Genomic DNA, 22,210 nt, shown 5'->3' on the forward strand with positions numbered 1-22,210 from the left:
ATTGACAGATATTCTAGAGAGAAAAGAAATGCATGGCTAAAAAAGGAAAGCAGAAAAGTGATTGTGGTAAAAGGTGGACCCTGGACTTTGAAAGATTGAAGACTGTATGGTATATGCGCAATGCCTCTCTCGATACATTAAGATTCCATGTTTATTGGGTGAAACCTTCCCCACCTGGTACCTTCCTAATTTTTTTACTCCAATTCCCATTAGATCCAGCATCATTTCCAGGTTAGGGAATGTAATCATTCGCTAAAGACAGTGATGATGTGGAAGATTTAATCTTTAGACAAGTAAAATGCATCAGATACTCGTACACTGAGAGAAGAGCAGGGTTTGTACCCATTGATCCCCTCCTGCCTCATCTTCCAGCCATGCCTCCTGCTGACTGCACACTTGACAAATATGCAAAGGGACCTTGGCATGTGCCAACATCCACACCCTCGCCAGTCCCGCTTCACACCCAAGGGAGCTTTTGCCTGGCTAGAATCCTTCACTGATTCTACTCACCTGGATGGAGCACAGAGATAAGTGTTTGAGAGCATGTAAAAACTAGGCCGATGTATGGAAGTGAGAGCTGGACCATAAAGAAGGCTGATCGCCAAAGAATTGATGCTTTTGAATTATGGTGCTGGAGGAGACTCTTGAGAGTCCCATGGACAGCAAGAAGATCAAACCTATCCATTCTTAAGGAAATCAGCCCTGAGTGCTCACTGGAAGGACAGGTCCTGAAGCTGAGGCTCCAATACTTTGGCCACCTCATGAGAAGAGAAGACTCCCTGGAAAAGACCCTGATGTTGGGAAAGATGGAGGAGACAAGGAGAAGGGGACGACAGAGGACGAGATGGTTGGTTAGTGTTCTCGAAGCTACCAGCATGAATTTGATCAAATTGCAGGAGGCAGTGGAAGACAGGAGTGCCTGGCGTGCTCTGGTCCATGGGGTCACGAAGAGTAGGACACGGCTAAACGACTAAACAACAACAACAAGAAACTAGGCCAGGTAAAAATGACATTCATTGCTTGCACACTTTGGCTTCTCTGACCCAACCAACCACTGGCACATGGTTCCTGCAAAGTTGCACAGAAGGATACCTCAAGCTGAAAAGGGTCCAACCATCCCTGCAATAGTGTGTTGATAGAACAATGTTAGTGTAGCGATTCCTAGACGATCTTGACCTGATTACAATTTTGCAAATTATTGTCGAAACAAAATCTACATCCAAAGGCGAAGTAAGCAGCAACAACGTCTCAAGTCGTGTCTTTTTCAAATCTGTGTTTCCTGTCTTTTGAGATGACTCATCTGCTGTCTGGAGGTTTAGCCAATAAATAATTCATGAGGGTTGTGTTCTATTATGGATATATATATATATATATATATATATATTCCTGTTTGCATGGGAAATCAGGTTGGTATATATGTTTTACTCAGGATGGGCATAAATAGCTTGCCTTTCTATTTTTGGGGTGCAGTTCCTCAGATTTCAACTTTTGATAATGTCCCTCTAAAGTTCATGTACATTAAGAGATGTGATGCGTTCAAAAGTAATTGAGGGATTGGCCTTAAGCCAAGCACTGGGAACCAAGGACCTTATCCAATAATCTGCCATAATGGTTTTTGGATCAGACTTTAAATGAGATATTTGCACAAGGAAAACATGTTTTCTGAATGCTGTTGTGCAAATATTGTGCAGGTATACCACTTGGGTATTGGTAACCTGAGCCGGATGCACATTTAATAATGGCATTACTTTTCTTTACTTTTCTAGGTAAAAGAAAATAAAAGAAATAAGAATTTTCAGAAAGTTCAACTGGTCCAGAGTACTGGACTGAATTTTAAGAGCTAAATTGCTGAGGCCCATTTATACTGTAGTAAAATCTCCCCAGTGTTTCCACTTTTGATTTAGGTCAACTATACGATGCCAACAATGGCCCGTCTAGTTCAGAATCATCTCACAGTGGCCAGCCTGATGTCTGTGGGAATGTCACAAGCAGAACATGATCTTCACTCCAGCTGCATGGAAGAGGGACCAAATTTGCTCCCTGCAAAATGAAGCAGAGTAGCATTTCTCCCCCCACCCACCCACCTCTGTACCAGAATAAAGATATTAAGACAGCTGAGATAAAAATGTCATAGCTTTATTAGCTTAATATCCATAGTGAGCAAATAATTGAATACTGCAACAACGTGGGAAGTCTCTTGTTGAAAAGTCAGCTGATGCTAAAATTCACCTGTGGTGCCATTAAAAGGAATACTAGTTCTAGGCTCAGGCCAACGAAATGGCTGAGCCATGTCTTTCATCATCTGCTACCAAGAGAATGCCAAGGAAGTAAAAAACTCCCCCCCCCCCGATAACAGGTTAAAGGGCAATCCAAGGGCAGCTCCATTCCAAGATCCCCACAAGCTGAGGCTCTGACTGTGATGGAGACGAAGCAGGAAGGGTGAGCAAAAGGTATGAGAGGCTACCATAAAGGTAAAGGTACCCCTGACCGTTAGGTCCAGTCACGGACGACTCTGGGGTTGTGGCTCTCATCTCGCTCTATAGGCCAAAGGAGCCAGCGTACAGCTTCTGGGTCATGTGGTCAGCATGACTAAGCCGCTTCTGGTGAACCAGAGCAGTACACGGAAATGCTGTTTACCTTCCCACTAGAGTGGTACCTATTTATCTATTTGCACTTTGATGTGCTTTCGAACTGCTAGGTGGGCAGGAGCCGGGACCGAGCAATGGGAGCTCACCCCATCGCGGGGATTCGAACTGCCGACCTTCTGATCGGCAAGCCCTAGGCTCTGTGGTTTAGACCACAGCGCCACCTGCATCCCTAGAGGCTACCATATGAGGTGGCAATGTAAAGTTATTAAGAAGGCCTGGGAAGTGACATATAAAGATTTGAAGAGAATGTTGAAAATGATTTTTGTTAAAAAATAAAATAGAAGCTATGATTTTGAAAGGTACAGGATTTAATGGATTTATTGTGCAAAAGACTTTGTTCCTGCATCTGAGAGTGGACGCCAGGCCAAGACCAGCCCATCCCTATATAAGGAAGAAGCCACTGCCCAAGAAGATAAAGAAGATTGGCAAAACAAATTAATGAACTATGGAGGACACGTTAGATAATTTGAAACCCAAGAAAGAGAAAGGACATTGCTGCTTTTTGTTTTTTAAGGGGGAATGTTTAATGCATACTTTGCAAGCTTTGTGCATAGGTTTTTACATTAGCTGAACTTTTAAAGATCGCTTGTAATAATATGAATAAGGTTTTGATATTGGATTATTAAGAATATAAGATTTTATGGATGTGTATGAATAAGCGTAAAACAATGGAACCAGGAGGGGGAGGGGAGGAAAGTCAAATAAGATGTATGATTTAAATTTTTGATTGTGATTTTTTTTCTTCTTTTGGTTTTTTGTTTTTATAAAATTAATAAATTGTATCTAAAAAAGAAGAAGAAGATCCCCACAAGCTTCGAACTGCTTCTTCACCCTTGCCAATCTAAGGTGATTACCAGCTTTTCCTGCTCACATTTACCACCACAGCAAGAGAGAGCTTACGCTCAGACCTTCTCCTTATCATGGTGGTGTATTAAACTTATCTGGGTCCTGGCAAATCGAGTAGCTAAAGTCAAGGACACTAAACCATTCTCCTCTAAGTGAATAAGGGGCATTGGGGCTGCCGTAGCCAATTTGCCTAAAGTAAACAGCACAGCACAACAGAGTCTTTCCTGCTGCCTTGCCCATGGTGTATACGAGAAGTCAGAATTATTTGTCCCAGTGCTCCTAGTTTGCACTCAGATTACATTGAACCACATTCGCCATTTTACTGCCTATTCTTCTAGTTGCTTTGGGACCTACAGTCGTACCTTGGATCTCAAACGCCTTGGCTCCCGAACAAATCGGCTCCTGAATGATCCAAACCAGAAGTGAGTGTTCCGGTTTTCGAACGATTTTTGGAAGCTGAATGTCTGATGCGGCTTCCGCAGCCAATCAGAAGCCGTACCTTGGTTTTAGAACGGTTCCAGGAGTCAAATGGACTCCCAGAACACATTCTGTTTGAGAAGCAAGGTACGACTGTACTTTGATTGACTCACCAGATTCGCTCATTTCCAGAAAGTTGGCAAAGTTGTGATGTCCACATGTGGGTTTTCTGTTAGAACACCTTTTGCATGGCTGTTTAATTTTGCTTTCTTTCCCAATTCACTTTCCATTAGGATATTGCTTCTGTTTTGATGGAGTTTCTTCCTTTGTATTCCACCATTTGTGACTTGTGTTGATTCTGATGGCTGGCTACACAGTCCTATCCATATTGACTCAGAAGAAAGTCACACTATGTTCAATGGAGCTTAGAGCCTCTCCAGACGCCAATCCTTTTATTGGGCATTTAAGATTGTTTGTGCTCATGATACTATTGGAATGGTCATACGCCATCCCACTTTCAATACTAGTGGGATAGTTACCGTATTTTTCACTCTATAAGACGCACCAGACCACAAGATGCACCTAGTTTTTGGAGGAGAAAAACAAGAAAAAAGAATTATTCTGAATCTCAGAAGCCAGAACAGCAAGAGGGATTGCTGCGCAGTGAAAGCAGCAATCCCTCTTGCTGTTCTGGCTTCTGGGATAGCTGCGCAGCCTGCATTCACTCCATAAGACGCACACACATTTCCCCTTACTTTTTAGGAGGGAAAAAGTGAGTCTTATAGAGCAAAAGATATGGTACACTGCTTCAGCTCCAGTCACTGCAGATCCTGTAACTTCCTGCTGAAATACCATAATTTTTTTGTATTGCATATGTACAGGGTCCACACACCCACTGCTTTTGTTGCTATATAGCCCCCAGTATATAACACTGGAGAAGCATCACAGAACAACCATTCAAGCAGAATACCTCCAGGTATTCTATCCACAATATTTAAGCTTAGATTACAGTTATTCCCAGATCAGATAAAGTTCATACACAATGTGTGAATTATCGGCCTATATATTTGATTATATATACAAAGATTTTAACTGTGACCCTAGCAAATAGAATTCAACGGGCAATAGCAGCAATTATCAAGAATGACCAGACCAGCTTTACAAAAACGAGACAAGCTATGGATAATATTAGATTAGAGGTGGATGTTTAATGGTTTTAATGTTTAGTGTTTTACTGTGTTTTTGTATATGCTGGAAGCCACCCAGAGTGGTTGGATCAACCCAGTCAGATGTACCATTATTATTATTATTATTATTATTATTATTATTATTATTATTATTTGTCAGGGAACTGACATCAGAGATTAGCAGAGAGGGAAGCCGCTCCAATGATGCAGGGGAGGGAACTAGCAAGGAGAGAGAGAGAGCTTCCGCTGGGGAAGGAAACCAAGGTGACACCAGGAAGAAAGGGGAGGCTGAGAGTACTTCGGAGGGAAGGCTCCGAGACTCTTCCAGTGAGATCAGTGGGGAGAGCGCAGGACCTCCGCTTGGCACGCCTACTCTGCGCAGAAGGCTTCCGCGCAGAGAAGCTAGGCGGAGACTGGCTGTCAAGGAGTTTTTATGTTGGAAGAAGTTCAGGAAACGCCCACTGACGGATTCTGCCAGTGATTAAGGCAGTCGCGTTGTAAGGGGCTGTCAAACTAGGGAAAGGTTTATACAACCCGCTTGGAGCAGTTTGGAGTTTTACGCATAAGCAACCCCAATTCCCATTACATTATTATTATTATTATTATTATTATTATTATTATTATTATTATCATCATCATCATCATCGTCAGCCAACTTGGTCCAGAATAGTGGCATCTAAATTTTTTTTTGGGGGGGAAACAACAATAACAACTAACCCAATGAGCACAATGTCCAACTAAATATTTATTTTATTGTATTTCTTAATATTGCTATTCACCTTTACAGCATTAACTAACCTGGCATTTGTAACTTGCTATATTTAGAAGGCTGGCCAGCTAGCAAAGCCGTAATGCTTTTAAGGATATTAAAATACGGAAGTGGAATGAATGACCTGTCAATTGCTCTAACCACCCATGTACAATTTGCTTTTGCTTGTGCTGCCCATTCAGCTCAAAATCTCTTTTACCATTGTGGGAGGGGGCTCAATTTTATGGTGCGCACACACACACACACACACACACACATACATATTCAACGACACCTGACATAAACAGATACTCCTCTGAGTGCAGGAAAGTGGTGACCTCTCTTTATAGAGCAGTCATGTTTTACAAGGGATTGAAAACTACTGATTACTTTTTACAACGTTTCCTTTGCAACTAAATGGTGAAATTATAGCTAATTGTCACTAACTGGACAAAGCGCCCAGTGTGTTTATTGCTCTAGAGTTGTTTTTATAACACTTGACCTGAAAAGAGAAAGGGGGGAGAGCTTGTAAAATGTCTCCAGTTACTAGAGAACATCTTGTCACAGGAACCATGAAAACCGTGCTGCTTCTTTCCAGTGCGTTAGGAAACCTTCTAATTTCCAGTAGCCAGACCCTCTCAGCCATCTGCTTTAAAAGAAATATGGCTAAGGAACAAAACAGGCTTTGGTTTGGGGTGTTGTTGTTTTGTTGTTGTTTTTTGTTTTGTTTTTAAAACCAAAAGAAATGAAGAGGGGAAATGTTCAGTACAGTGGTACCTCAGGTTACATACGCTTCAGGTTACAGACTCTGCTAACCCAGAAATAGTGCTTCAGGTTAAGAACTTTGCTTCAGGATGAGAACAGAAATCGTGCTCCGGTGGCGCGGCAGCAGCAGGAGGCCCCTTTAGCTAAAGTGGTGCTTCAGGTTACGAACAGCTTCAGGTTAAGAACGGACCTCCGGAATGAATTAAGTACTTAACCTGAGGTACCACTGTACAATTTTATTTGGTGCTGTTATGCTAGACTGCCATATATTTATAGCACACGCCTTTCAACATAAAATCCCATGGAAAAGCCATTTTCAATGGACCCCAGCAATGGAAGCCCACAGCTGTGTTGAGGAAGCACTGGGTGTTGAAGCTTTGTGCCCCTAACAATTTTGTGCCCAGGGCAACTGCCCCTGTGCCCCCCGCCACCATGCTATGCCACTGCTCCCAATTATGCCACCAGGAGCTCAAGAGAGTTAAATATGAACATGGATGTCAGAGAATTCCCACAGAGAAATCGCCACTATTCACATTTTTGTCCCAGCCCCAGAACAGAAACTAATCCAGCAAACACAACTGGTATCAGTCTAGCGCTTATGAACAGTATTTGCTAACAATGTTGTTGTTTAGAAAGCCCATAACAGACATTACTTTTTTTTATAATTAGCATGTTTTCTTTACATTGCAATGAATGGTGCTATGTTAAATCTGTAACTTATGTATCAGGAAGTTTTAAATGTTTGATGGTGTTTTTATATTTTGCTAGAAGCAGCCCTGAGTAACTGGGGCAAACCAGTCGGATGGGCAACATATAAATAAAATAATAATAATTACAGTGGTACCTCAGGTTACATATGCTTCAGGTTACAGACGCTTCAGGTTACAGACTCTGCTAGCCCAGAAATAGTACCTCGGGTTCAGAACTTTGCTTCAGGATGAGAACAGAAATCGTGCTCCGGCGGCGTGGCGGCAGCAGGAGGCCCTATTAGCTAAAGTGGTGCTTCAGGTTAAGGACAGTTTCAGGTTAAGAACGGACCTCCAGAATTAATTAAGTACTTAACCCGAGGTACCACTGTACTAGTAGTAGGAGTAGTAGTAGCAGTAGCAGTAGTAGTAAAATAACAATGCAAATTATTTTAAATAGCAGACAGTGAGATGAATGGCTTAGCATTTGGTAGAAACCAAAGTATAGTGGAAAGGGAACAAGGGTTTATGATGAAAAGAGGGCAGAACAGAAATCGCTGCCTTTTTGTATTCCTAATGCTAATCTACTTCCAACTGTAGGTAGGAGAAATAGCTCAGTTTATCTACCAAATTCTCGATCAATCCTGGAGCAGTCACCCATCACTAATTAAGGAAACCCAGAAGACCAGTTGATGTACAAGAGAAGTATCTGTTTCCTTTTTTCAAGCAACTTGCATCTTGCAGTGAATATAAATATATAATTGAGTTCATTTTGTGCATTTGGAATAATGAGGATTTGCGTGGGTTTTTCACTACTTATTATCTCTATTAAGGACCCGAGGTTCAGCTATGTATATTAAGTTGTCAGTGCTGCCTCCATTTAGGAGAAATCTGTCCTATTTAAAACTACACATCCTTATTACTTCACGAGAACATAAGCCGATAATTTTAAAATCATAGCATTGCTTTTCATAGATGCTACATGATTACATTTTACAGTATAATTTGGATTTATTATGGTCGGAATCATTTGACTTCTAGTCATATTATATTCATCTTAAAATTATATGTGGTATTTTATTAGGTATTTCAACTGTTTTCCCCACTGGCTTCATATCTGTCAGTACTTCTACTATGAAATCCTGATTAATTATTGTTATTATTATTTTGAAATGTGTTGCCTTAAACTCTAAAAAAAAGCATCCAAAATATGCTCAGCTCCATAGCATTTTCAAGAGTTAGTGGCATGGCATATATAAGCTGCATAGATGGTCAGCCCATCCCGTTTTGCCACCTGAGGTGAAACGGGAAGTGCTACCTCACCAATTCCTGCTGAAACCTTGGTTACTGCTGTCGTTCTGGTGAGATCTTGTGGTAGTTAGTTCCCAAAGATTATGGCAGACGGCTGTAAAAAGGATAAGAGGTATCCTTTAGGTTATTGGTCATTGGGTTATAGAAGTGACCTTTGTACAAAACTATGACTGCGCCTGTGGATGTGAGTGGTCTGTTACTTCAGCAGAACTTTCTTCTGAGTAGATATGTCTAGGATTGCACTCTTAGTGTATTTTTTTTATTAGAATGAAATAATTACAGCAATACTCAGCCGTATGGATATTGCCTGCCCAAATTTATCAGGCCCACAAACAAGAATGAGGGAGTAGAATGGATTGAACCACTTCTTCTTCTTCTTCTTCTTCTTCTTCTTCTTCTTCTTCTTCTTCTTCTTCTTCTTCTTATTATTATTATTATTATTATGGGCTAAAGAAGGAAGGTTCAATTTTTGAATTCACCCCCCCTTTTTTTAAAGAAAAAGCCAACAACCCATAAAAGGAAAACTGGCAACAGGGAGAAAAGTTTCCACCCAAGTTACTCCCTGCATGCTAGCTTTCTACTTGCAGGACAGGGTTCTGAAAGGGGATTTTTTTTTTTTACATAGTAGAACACCAAAATAATGGCATCCCAGTCTGCTTTGGAGTGTGTACATTGTGTCCTCTCGCTTCATGACTCTACTATTTCATTTCTATGTTATTTTCCTGAATTTTCAGACCAGGCCTGTATTCCCTGCCTTTAGGATGCAGCTCACATTCGGGCTTCGTTATTTTGTCATTGAATTTTCTAAAGACAATGTGGTGCCCTGTGAAACTTGAGCTAGCTGTCAACACCAAAGGCCCTTTAAAAAAAAAAAAAGAAAGGAAGAAGGCGGGAGATGGGGGGACTGTATACAAACAAACTACGTTGCCTTCAGTTGAAAAACACTCTCCCAGCAGAAAGTCTGCAATGACACCACAGACATTCAGCTAGAAAGCTGTTGTCCTAAAATACGTGCCTTTGTTAAGTTCTTACTGATAACCCCAGAGACTATTGACAGCCTATTATTTTTCATATGTGCCATCTCTACCCAGAAAACTAAAAGAATTACTAATTATATCCTTTGCAAACGAGACTAGTACAACGGCTTTTGTTCACCAAGATTCTTAAGTCTATTTGACATGCATACAGATTTCACTATGGATTCCTCTCCCCCCCCCCCTTTCTTAATGTACATCCACTCTCCTAGTGTGTGAAGTTTGGCATTTGAAGCTAATTGTACACTCTGCTTTGGCTGCTGTGGATGCAGCCAGTTTGCATTACATTTGTACTTAAGACTTAATTGATCATTTTGCAGAGGGTTTTTTGTGTTGTTTCATGTATGTGTGTGTGTGTGATTGACACTGGCACTATTATTTTTAAAGGTTGCACTAGCACGACTGGAAAAGGCCACCGTGGTAAGCAATTAAAATGAAGGTCACTAAAATAGATCTGTTAACAAATGCACAGTGTTTCTGTCGACCATTTATACCCTTGGTCTCTGCTAGAATGCTGTCTCGTGAGTGATTGTACAAAACAGATGTAAAAAGGGGAGGGACACCCTGTGATTTTACAGAATAAAAATAAAAGTTGAGTTATTATATAGAAATCAATCTTCAATCTCATTGTTGGGGGGTGGGTAGGAATCTGATCACTTAGTGTACAGAGAAGACTTTCTCTGAAAAATAACCTTTGTTGAAAACTACCCACCCCGGAAATGATCTCTTTCAGCTTCTACCTTCTGGAAGAAGGTACAGTGGTACCTCGGGTTAAGTACTTAATTCGTTCCGGAGGTCTGTTCTTAACCTGAAACTGTTCTTAACCCGAAGCATCACTTTAGCTAATGGGGCCTCCTGCTGCCGCCGTGCCACCGGAGCACGAATTCTGTTCTCATCCTGAAGCAAAGTTCTTAACCCAAGGTACTATTTCTGGGTTAGCAGAGTCTGTAACCTGAAGAAACAGTTTCTACCCAAATGCAATTCTGGTTTTAAACACAGTATGAGGGGTCTCTATAGGAGTATATTGTATTTTAAAATGGGGTTTCAGAGTTTTTAGGAGTTTATGAATGTCTTATGTAAAGGTAAAGGTACCCCTGACCATTAGGTCCAGTCGCGGACGACTCTGGGGTTGCGGCGCTTATTTTCCAATTTCATTGTTCTGTATGGGACAATGACAATAAAGATATCATAAAAAAGCAAATTATTATTGTCCACACTGAGTAGCACACTGACTCTCCAGAATTTGAGATGGGGTCTCTCCCAGACCAACAATGCCCTGTCAAAGGAGATTCCACCAGTACTGTATGGTGAGCCGCAGGGAGGAAAGGTCTAGCAAATGCAACAATTTCATGCTGCTAGACACTTTGCTCTTCATAATAAAACGTGGATGCGTTTGTCAGACCATCTAACAGACCTTCAGCAGAGGCAGTACAGATGCTTTGCTTGTATAAGGTCTCGGGTTCAGCCCCTGGCATCACTTGCTAAAGGGACTGAGAGCAGCCCTCCCTGCGAGCCTGGAGTATTGCTGCCAATCATGAAAGAGAGGGTGACTCTAAAGCCGATTGATCTAGCTTGGTAAATGTCAGCTCCTTATATCAGTTTCTGACCTTTCGATGCACCTTGGATAATACCTCTCTCTGTCCCTCCCTCCACTCTTTCCAAAGCTTTTACCTCTGCTGGTAAAGATGTGTATACATATCTTAGAAACTGTAGCTGGGCCAGTGCAGTGGTAAAGTTGTTGACTAGCACCAGCAAATAGGCCATTATTGAAAGGAGACCTGCTCCTTTTAGTTCCTAGGCTCACTTCATTACCACTCTACAGTGGTACCTCTAGATACAAATGGGATCCTTTCTGGAGCCCCATTTGCATCTAGAGGTAAACGTATCTAGCGACGGCACATCTGCGCACACGCACGTCACTTTTCGCCGCTTCTGTGCATGCGCGTGATGTCATTTTGAGCGTCTGTGCATGCGCAAGCGGCGAAACCCGGAAGTAACACGCTCCGTTACTTCCAGGTTGCCACGGAGCGCAACTCGAACACACTCAACTTGAAGCAAATTTAACTCGAGGTATGACTGTATTGACTTTTAAAGCCGTACAAACATTTTAAACTGCCTTATAATGATTCATCTAGCTCTGGCACATCCAACTCCCAAGAGACTGCAAACTACTCCCAGTATAAAAAAATCTGGCAGTGATTTACCCATTGTCATTGGAGGGAGGAGGAGCATGTGTGGGGTGGGTGGGTGAGGAAGTTCCTGAGGTTTTTCTTTTGGGTGGTTGAGCTTTTTGGGGGGAGGAAAGGCCAGAGTTGTCAAGCTTTTCTTAGGGGGGAAATGCTAGCCATTAACTAAGACGCTAAGAAACACACAATAGAATCCCAACTAATGTCTGCAACGGACTATAAAAGATCGCCATTTTGACACAACATAGGGACAGAGAAAGGGGGCCAGAAACATTCATTATGCATTCCTTTTAATCCCACGATCGACTGCGATCACCAGGGGATCTGCCTGTCGATTGCGGTCGACCGGTCGGGCATTGCTGTTCTAGCTCATTCTTGTCCACAATTATTGTCTGTGGTTCTTGAGGATGTCAGGCAGAGGTCTCTCCCAGCCCCTGTATATGCTACCTGGAATATTTGTAAATATTCAATAAACCCATTTCCATTCTTTTATAAAAAGTTAGTTATCTTTGATTTCTTATTTTTCCAGTAAGTTTCCACATTTCTGCATATTCCATAAGTTTTTGTATCCATTCTTCTTTCACTGAGACTTCTTCTTTCAATTTTTGGGCAAGTAACATTCTTGCCACTGTAGTTGCATAAATGAATAAATTTCTATTCAGTCTGGGTAGATCTATCCCTATAATTCCCAAAAGGAAAGCTTCTGGGTTGTTTCTTTTCACAAACGTTATTGTAAACATCTTTTTCAATTCATTGTATATCATCTCCCAAGTGACTTGGGAACAAGTGACTTGACTCTGTTAAAACGCTCAGGTGGTTGAGGCAATATGAAGTCTGTTGATTTGGTTGATCCTAATCATGTATGCTCAGAGGTAAGTCATGCTGAAATGAACAGGGACTCCCAAGTCAATGCAGTATTAGCTGATTTTATTTTGCCTTTCTACAGTGAGCTGTGCCTGAAGATACTTACAACAAGCACCCACTCATTATCAAATTACAAAACATTGCAAGGGGCTGGAGGAGAAAGCCATTTATAAGACATGTGAATAAATTCAAATAAGACAGGGGTGCCCAAACTTTTTTCAAAGAGGGCCAGATTTCATGAAGTGAACATGCGTGAGGGCCGACTAACCTTGTTGAGCCTTGAGCTTTTTTTTAGGATTGAACTTGTTGAGCTTTTTTAAGGATTTGACCCCAATGAATAAACTGCCACAGGGGCCAGATAAAACCAGCCACGGGGCCCCCAAAACGGACTTTGGACATGCCTGAAATAAGACAAAAACCAGCAATTTAGCAAACAGAATGAATCCAGTCTTACAAAATAGACTTAAATACGTAAGTGCAAAGCAAAACAGAAGTTAATTCTTAGGGTTATTATTATTTTATTAGGCAAATTTCATTTACAAAGAGATAGAGTGAGAAAAAAGAAAGAAAGAAAAAAAGCAAATGAGAATTTAAAAAAAGAGAAAATACTGTTGCATTGCAGAGGGTTGGACTAGATGACTCTTGGGGTCCCTTCCAACTCTACAATTCTATGATTCTATGATTACCATACATTAATATACAGATGTGTATGTTTTTATCATCCTAATACACATATGATTGTCAAAAGCCTAATATATTCTGTGTATACCCATTCCAAATTTTCTTTTATTTAAAGCAAAATGGAAGTTAATGGATGTCAAATTCTCATTTCCCCCATTTTAAATTCAGTTCTCTACATTTCTGCAACAATTTTCAAAATAACTCTAAAAAACAAATCTTAATGAAATTTTAGCAGAATTTTGGTGCGATTTTCTCCTAACATAATTTTTTGTATCCAATGTTGCCTAATATACACATATCTGCAATGCAATTTTCCACCTATGTATGTTATTTTCAGTTAGATGCTTTTTTAAATGGGCACTTTACTCACTATATGCATTTTTGACTGGAGAACTGCATTGCAAAATTTGGAGACATGCAAATTTCAGACTATGGCTGTGTGCCAAGTTCTGCATTGCTTCAGAAAGGTAAGTGAATTAGGTAAGTTCATCTCTAAATGTGGACTAAATCTAAATTATCCCCACATGCCTCACATGCACTCTTCTTCTTTGGTGATCACTTGTAGCCGAGTCAGATTGTCTTCCATAAACACACTTTTAACAGTGAGTCTATAAGTGACTGTGAAGGCAAGTTCTGGATCCACACCACCTTCCACAGTGGGAACATTGGTTTCCGGGTGGGAGTTGATCACTGTGTGGATTTGCCAAGCATGCCTTCCTCTTAGCACGTTTCTCCCTTGTGTCCTGAGTTTGAGTGTCTTCAAAGCCCATGACACCTTTGGTAAAGGCTGTTCTCCAACTGGAGCGCTTGCAAGCAAGTGTTTCCCAATTGTTAGTTTTTATACTGTATTTTTTAAGATTTGCCTTGAGACAGTCGTTAAACCTCTTTTGTTGACTGCCAGCATTACACTTTCCATTTTTAAGTTTGGAACAGAGTAGCTGCTTTGGAAGATGATAATCAGGCATCCGCACAACATGTCCAGTCCAACGAAGTTGATGTTGAAGAATCATTGCTTCAACACTGGAGTTTCAGTTGCTGGTCTTATTGCATTTCAAGGAGCCTTAGCAGTCTGGCTTAAAGACAGTCCAGAGCAGGAGAGGTCTTCTCACTGTGAATGTTCCATTTGTGATGGCTCCTCAACCTATTCAAGTCATCACTTGATGAAGAACTGCTCCCCGAGCCCTATTGATTTTAAGGGGTCTCAGAGGTAACAAACATTTCCTGGAGAATATCCATTTGCCTGAAGGTATGCCCAACGGATTTCAGTATGTGCATAATCAGAGTCTTAATATACAAGAAATCCATACTTCGTGGGCTATTTTTAATTAAGAGTGGTCATTTGCTATCAAGAAGAAGAAAAACAAACTGTCACAACGAAAGGCATCTTGATGCGACTGCTTCCAGTGAATTATTTTTGCCTGCAGAAATATTGGCAAAAACATTGAACATTAAGAAGCACAAGTTCATCATTTTAAGCTGCAGAAAAATGTAGACTATCAAGCCGTTAATTGCAGCTCTTTTTTTTCTCTATGTGGTATTTCCCCCCTACTGGAGAAAGTTATTTTATCAATTTCTATATCATTTATCTAGTGAGGCCATGAGAGCAAATTTTGGCTTTTGGAAATTGTAAATATATGCTTTTATTATAGGTCTTGGAAAGCACTGTAGGCTGACACGTTGACAGGTTGCTTGCATGCAAGTGGCTAAAAATATTGCTCGCAATATTTTTCCTGGCTCCCAATGCCCATACATTTGTTTATCTTGTCGCAATGTTGCTTATCCTGTACTTTTTAGGCTAGTGGAGATGGATTTGGAAAGTGACAAAAAATGATGCATCAGCAATTAATTTGCCATCTGCCATAGCTGTGAGAGGGAGTGCAGAATAATTGTCCACACAATGTCACCATAATGTTGAGTAAAGTGGCAAGTGTATGCATAAGAAGTTTGTGTCATATGCAAGAGGCAACCACTGCTGCTTGGGATTTAAAAGGAAAGCTTTTTTCCTCCCTAGAAGAAACACACACAGCCCAATTTTGCTAGTGCTTAAGGAATCGTGCTTGTTAGCGATTTTCTGCATATTTGTCCAATTCTGCATACAGTGGTACCTTGGTTCTCAAACTTAATCCATTCCGGAAGTCTGTTCCAAAACCAAAGCGTTCCAAAACCAAGGCACACTTTCCCATAGAAAGTAATGCAAAATGGATTAATCTGTTCCAGACTTTTAAAGACAACCCCTAAAATAGCAATTTAACATGAGTTTTACTATCTAACGAGACCATTGATCCATAAAATGAAAGCAATAAACAATGTACTGCAGTCACACAATCAATCAATCAATCAGTCAGTCAATCAGTAGCTGAACTGGGTTCCACACAGTCACAAAAACGAGCCGCAAAAACAAAAATGCAAAATAAATAGCAAAAACAGACAGATCTCAGTGTAACACTCAAAACAGAAGTGTGGCACTCAAATCGGAAACATAACACTCAAAATGGAGCACATTCGGCTTCCAAAAATGGTTTGCAAACCGGAACACTTACTTTCGGGTTTGCAGTGTTTGGATTCCAAGTTGATTGAGTACCAAGGTGTTTGAGAACTAAGGTATCACTGTATTCCTTTGTATTGTTTCCTGTGGCTTCGCATCCCTTCTCATCTTCACTGTAGGCTTCTTCTACTTGCATTTCAAATGCCTCCATGCAGGTGCGCCAACTCTTTAGAGCCAAGGGGTCATTGGCCTTGAAGTTGTACCATGCTGAACTCCGTACTTGGTCTCCTGATGATGTGATGTTGTGCATGTAGCACGCGTGTGACATCACACACACACAACACACAGTGTGTTCATAGTGTCACATACACTCAATGTATGCCGGGCCCCCTCCATCTTGGGTGCAAGATTGCGCCTCTGCCTCCTGGCTTTGCTTCTCCATATTTAATTGTATCCTTTCTCCATATGCTTCTCTTTAAACCAGGGATGGGAAAACTGTAGCCCTCCAGATGCTGCTGGACTACAACTCCCATAATCCCTGTCCTTTGGCCATGCTGGCTGGGGCTGATGGGAGATGGGATCCAACAAGTGCTGGAGGGCTCAAAGTTCCCCATCTCTACTTTAGACTCTTTGCTTTTCAAGTACCAGTATTCTAGTTCAGCCTGCAAATACTGGCTTATGCTACTTTTCCTTACAGCCCCAGAATGCCCTTCTATGTTATCAGAAGGAATAAAGGTAAAGGGTAAAGGATTAGGTCCAGTCATGGCCGATTCTGGGGTTGCGGCGCTCATCTTGCTTTATTGGCCGAGGGAGCTGGCGTACAGCTTCCGGGTCATGTGGCCAGCATGACTAAGCCGCTTCTGGCGAACCAGAGCAGCGCACAGAAACACCGTTTACCTTCCCGCCGGAGCGGTACCTATTTATCTACTTGCACTTTGACATACTTTCGAACTGCTAGGTTGGCAGGAGCAGGGACCGAGCAACAGGAGCTCACCCCGTCGCGGAGATTCAAACTGCTGACCTTCTGATCAGCAAGCCCTTGGCTCAGTGGTTTAACCCACAGCGCCACCCGCGTCCCCTATCAGAAGGAATAGTGAGGTTTGAATTAGAACTTTCATTCAAAAAGTCCCACAAGCACAAATTGCCCCTACACATTCATTGCAACGCTTAACACTCATTCACTTTGCTTCATTGGATTTGCATGTGACCAACCATGGCTTAAGTGTTGTTGTTGTTGTTTAATGTTTTTGTTAAATTTATATTCCACCTTGGCAAATGAACAAATGCACGTTCTTAGGTGGCTTCAAGCAGTACAATGATTGTGCCCAGGTACAGACACCACTTCAAAATATATGCTAACACATCACATCTGAGAACATCCATATGTATTTAGATTATCACTTTCTCCCTTTAAAAAGCCCAGATATAATATTTGGAAGAGAAGCAAGATCGCAATCCTGCTTATATGTATGAGTGTGCGTTTGTGTGTGTTTCCATGTTTGCTATGATTTCTGTGTCTTTAATAGTTCGGTACTTCTACCTCAGACAACATACAGTGTGAGAAAACTACCCTTAGATAATCATTTCAGCACAAACACCACAGGAATCTGGCTTGGTTCATGCCACTTTGCCACATGCCAACAAGTTGTGTGGAGCAGCATAATTCTGCCCTGGGAGTGAATAGCTTTTGCTGTCAGCTGTTTTTCTTCTTCAAAATCCTTTATTATTATTATTATTATTATTATTATTATTATTATTATTATATAAAACAGGATTTCTTAAAGCAGCGCAATGCCTAGCCTGCTTTCCCAGCATTATTGCTTCAAGAAAAGAACATCAGAAATTGAAAATGTTTGTGGGGGAAACGTTATAATTTTATGCTTAAAACTGCAACAAAAAAAGCAATGCACAAGCTACTTGAAAAACAGAGAATCTCTTTGCATTGTTCCGTTGAGGGAAAACGACACGAGAGTTAGGTGCTTTCTTTTGACGTATTTGTGGCTCAAAAGTCAACAGGAAATTGCCATACATTCCAAATAAAAAGTAAAAGGGGGAAAGGCTGATATAAATATCTTCTCTATATCTGCACAAATTAGATGAATATCTGCTTTTTCTCAAAGCACTCTTAAGCTGTCATCTATATGCTTATTGTGAGAGACAGTTCCCTCAAAGTATTCTTTTTATCTCCAGACCTTTTCCTGACCAGACTGGGGGGCGGGGGGGGGATCTCCAGAAGTTGAAGTGCTGTTTATTTTACAGAAGATTGTTCTGGTTCTCAAGTGAAGAATTCAACTGTGCAGCTAGGAAAGAAAGCATGTCTGTATAGAATGTGTTACAACAATGAGGGGAAAGGACCATATTGTTTAGTGGAGGGGAAGAATGCCATCTGCTTATCTTGCATCAGAAAAATGACTTATTACTATAATTGCTGTTTCTTCTCCCTGTGTTTCAACTCTTTTTAAAACCTGAAGTTGACTAGAGTGGCATGTGGAAAAGCTTGCCTGATCTATCGGGCTGGTGACAGGAGAGACACTGGTAGGTGACCAGGAATGAATGCGTCAAGTGGTTAAGGAGATGAAAAGACCAGAGCTCAAACAGGGTGACGAAAAGAGCTGGGGAGATTAGAATGTAAGAATGCCGGAGGGAACATTTACTCTGTGTGTCAGGGTCAGGGAGGAAAGGGCAGAGATGGAGATTAAGGAGGAACAAAATGGTTTCTTCTTTTCTCCCAGGGAAACCATGAAGAAAATATCACAAGTCAGCTCCCTTTTCCTCAGCGAAGACTGACCTTCGTTCTTTATTTGGGTTTATGTAACAATGCCATTCCTTTGAGAGTCTATCAGCTGTGCTCTGTCTTTTGACCTTAAAGGTGTGTGTTTAAATTGAGTTTCTTTATCCCTTTCAGAAGCCAGGGGGGACCTGGCATATAAGCTCGAATCCTTAACAATGTAGCAATTGTATGGCACAGTGCTACCACCACCCAATTCCACCCCCACCCCCACCCCCGTTAGAAAAGACCCAGCTTTTTCAGATGTCACAGCTTTTAATTGGAGGTAAGGGAAGCATTTATGTTCTTCTCCCTTTTGTAGGGCTCAAACGTCACACATCTATAGATTCAGTTCAAATGTAACAAGGAACCGTGGTTTGTTCAAAAGAAACATGTTGGCTCATTAGTGTAGCAACCAAATGGTGGTTTGTTGTTCCGTGAACAACCAGCACAATCTCCTCCCCCTTTACACTTGAAGGGACAAAATCCAAAGCTTCCATTCCTGGTTTCCCAACTCAGCAAATGGTGGTTTGTTAAAAAGCTATCTTACTGGCACTCCAAGATATGAAAGCAAATTCTGCTGGTTAGCAAACTGTGGTGTGACCAGACCACCGTTTCTGAGCTCATATGCTAACCAGGTATGGAAACCTCTTTAAATGTGAATGCCAATTTATTCATGTAACAGTAACAAAACACAGCACTTTCTTATTATGTCTGAATTAGGCTGTTATCTGCAATAGTTCATAAATGAGGGAGGGGAAACCTGTGGCCCTCCAAATGACCCCAGCTACCACCATCCCTGACCATAGGCCAAGGTGGTTGGGTCTGATTACAGTTGGATTCCAACAGGGCCTTTTCAGTGGTGACCTCCCCCACCTGTGGAATGCTTTCTCCAGGAAAACATGCGTGGTGCCATCATTATCAGTTTGTAGGACCAGACAAAAACCTTTTTATTCATTCAGACTTTGGGTACTTAAACAAACCTATATGGGGCTCAACATTACTGTGGTAGGTAGGACTTGTAATTATTATTGTTACATTACTGGATGAGCATTTTAAGTATTTTGTATTGTACATTGTTGTACTTTATCACGTTAGGTCACTTTGAGACCTCTTGTGTATATGTAAAAAGCAACTTCAGATAACAGTCTGTGAAGAAGGAGGGAGAGGCCTAATGATTTGATTTGGGCTGCAGAGTTTTCTGGTTTATGACTGAAACTTTAGGCCATATCACATAAAGGCCCACCTACTATTTCGACCCTGGCTGGAAGCTTCATAAACTCTAAAGGTCTTTATCTACAACCTTAATGGCTAGAGAAACACACTTTAAAACCATTAGGAGCCTCAGTCTGCAGTCCTTTTCACGATTTTCCTGACAGCAAGCCCCAATGAATACAGTGGTTGCTTCCAAGTAAACTGACATAGATGGGATTGCCCTGTCAGAGTCTGCTTAATGCATGGGATTATGGAGTGGAGTGGATTTATCAGTTTCCTTATTCAATTGCTATTTACTTTTTGAGGAAAAATAACCAGAAGCAGCACTCAGATTTCTAAATTTGGATGCACACTGCACTTACCATGGGATAATGACCCTGTTCTGGTTTTTTCAATTCCTCTCCTAAGTAGTGATCGATGTGGTCAACTCTTTCTTTCAGAATGCTAACCGAATTAATGCACTTGAATTTTGATAAAGATATAAAATTCTTTATGTGAGAATGTAGGCAGGGACCCTATCCCTCGCTCACTTTTTATTTCCAGTCCAATATCCGGACACACATTCAATTCGCCTCCATTTCATGGTAGCTCTTCAAACAATGGTCTGCATAACTAATCGCATGTCAAAAATGATTTCCCAATCTCTATGCTGAACTTCCCTGCCCAGGCATATTGAAGCATTGGCTCCCATTCTCTTTCCATTATGCGCATGACAAATTTTTATATTTCATCAAATTGTGGTGTGCTTTTTAAAGACTAACTGTATTACCCCCACATTTAAGGGCTCCTGTATGCAGTGCAGGAATTTATGGATTGTGCAAATATGAACAGGGACCTGAAATTAGCAGATTGGAATTGATCTTTCTTTTGGAATATCACATTCACAATCCTTTTAGGACTAAATGTTGAAGCTGCAATCCAATAAACTGTAGATAAGGCTCTGTGAGCGTGCTGGAACCTCTTTTTAAAGAGTTGAAATCCCACAAATCTGCCCTTTGGCATTCAAAAGAGAGTGGCAAGGGACTTAATCCAGTCCTCTAGTTCCCTTTGTGAACATGGAACATCCTTTTAATGGGCAGGATTTGGTCTTAAAGGACTTTAGGTTGTAATTTGGCCAAGTGAATCCTATACACAGAGCTGTTAGTCACATTTGCCCAGTCAGCTAACAATACAGTGGAACCTCGGTTTTCAAGGGTCTTGGAAGCCAAACGATTCAGAACCCAAACGCCAAAAACCCAGAAGTAATTGCTTCTGTTTTTGAACATGCCTCAGAAGTTGAACGGCTTCCGAGGTGCGTTTCTCCATTTTTTCAAAGGATTTTGCATATTTTCATCCATGTATGACTCATAGCTACACAGTATCCCTCTTGCTGAAAAGACTTTTGGAGGAAATCTACACATTGTGAGGTACTGGATTCCCATCCCAACCCTGAGTTTGTCTCAGGATACTAAAGAGTGTAGGTGGTATTTGCAAGATCAGAGGGAAAGAGGCTGCAGAGGGATCAGAGGGAAAGATGGGGAGAAATTCAATTCAGTTCATATTTAAACACAAATGTATCAAGTCCATGCTTTCCAAAACAATATGTGAACCAAATCATAGCTATCCTTCAAAATTCACATTTCTCCGAATTTTGCCATGCATTGCAAAATACGGCATGCATATTTTGGGGGAACATGTGCATAAATATGAACATATTTTTTGAAAATAACATACACAAATGCATTATTTGGGGGAGGAATTGCATGCAGAATTGTGTACATTCACCCAAACTTCCTTTGAAATGTGTTTATAGGGAGAAAATTGCACTAAAATGCTGGTGAATTTTCATGAGGATTTTTTTAAAAAATCACAAATTGCTGCAAAATAGGAATAATTGAATTTATGATTGGAACAAATGATAAACTGAGAGAACAAAAATTGATAGATCCTTCCATCCCTAGCTGTGTGGTTCTACTGCCCAGTTGTCCTCTGCAAATGCTCTCCTAGATTGTCCTTAATCCATTTGATTTTTCTCAATCAGGCTCCAAGACTAAACATAACTGAAAAGATGGGGATGGTGGAAGGTTGGCTTTGTTGAGGAGAATTGGCAGATGTAGAAAAACTTGAGTGCCCAGGCCTGCCAGTTTTCCTCTACAAATGTTCCTTTCCCTGCCAAACACAGATTGAGGGACATGCATTTAAACATGCATTCTGGCCATTAGAGCTGCTCAGACATGACGGATTTCTGTTGTGGTTTGCTTTCCTTTAGGAATATTTGTGGAAGGGATTACGTACCTCCCAGGTTCATTTCCACATAGGGCTTGAAAATATCCATGTCCGAAATTCTGGAGAGCCATGGCACATCAGTGCAGATAATATGAATAATTCAAC

The sequence above is a fragment of the Podarcis raffonei genome, chromosome 4, assembly GCF_027172205.1.
Source record: "Podarcis raffonei isolate rPodRaf1 chromosome 4, rPodRaf1.pri, whole genome shotgun sequence".
NCBI classification, from domain to species: domain Eukaryota; kingdom Metazoa; phylum Chordata; class Lepidosauria; order Squamata; family Lacertidae; genus Podarcis; species Podarcis raffonei.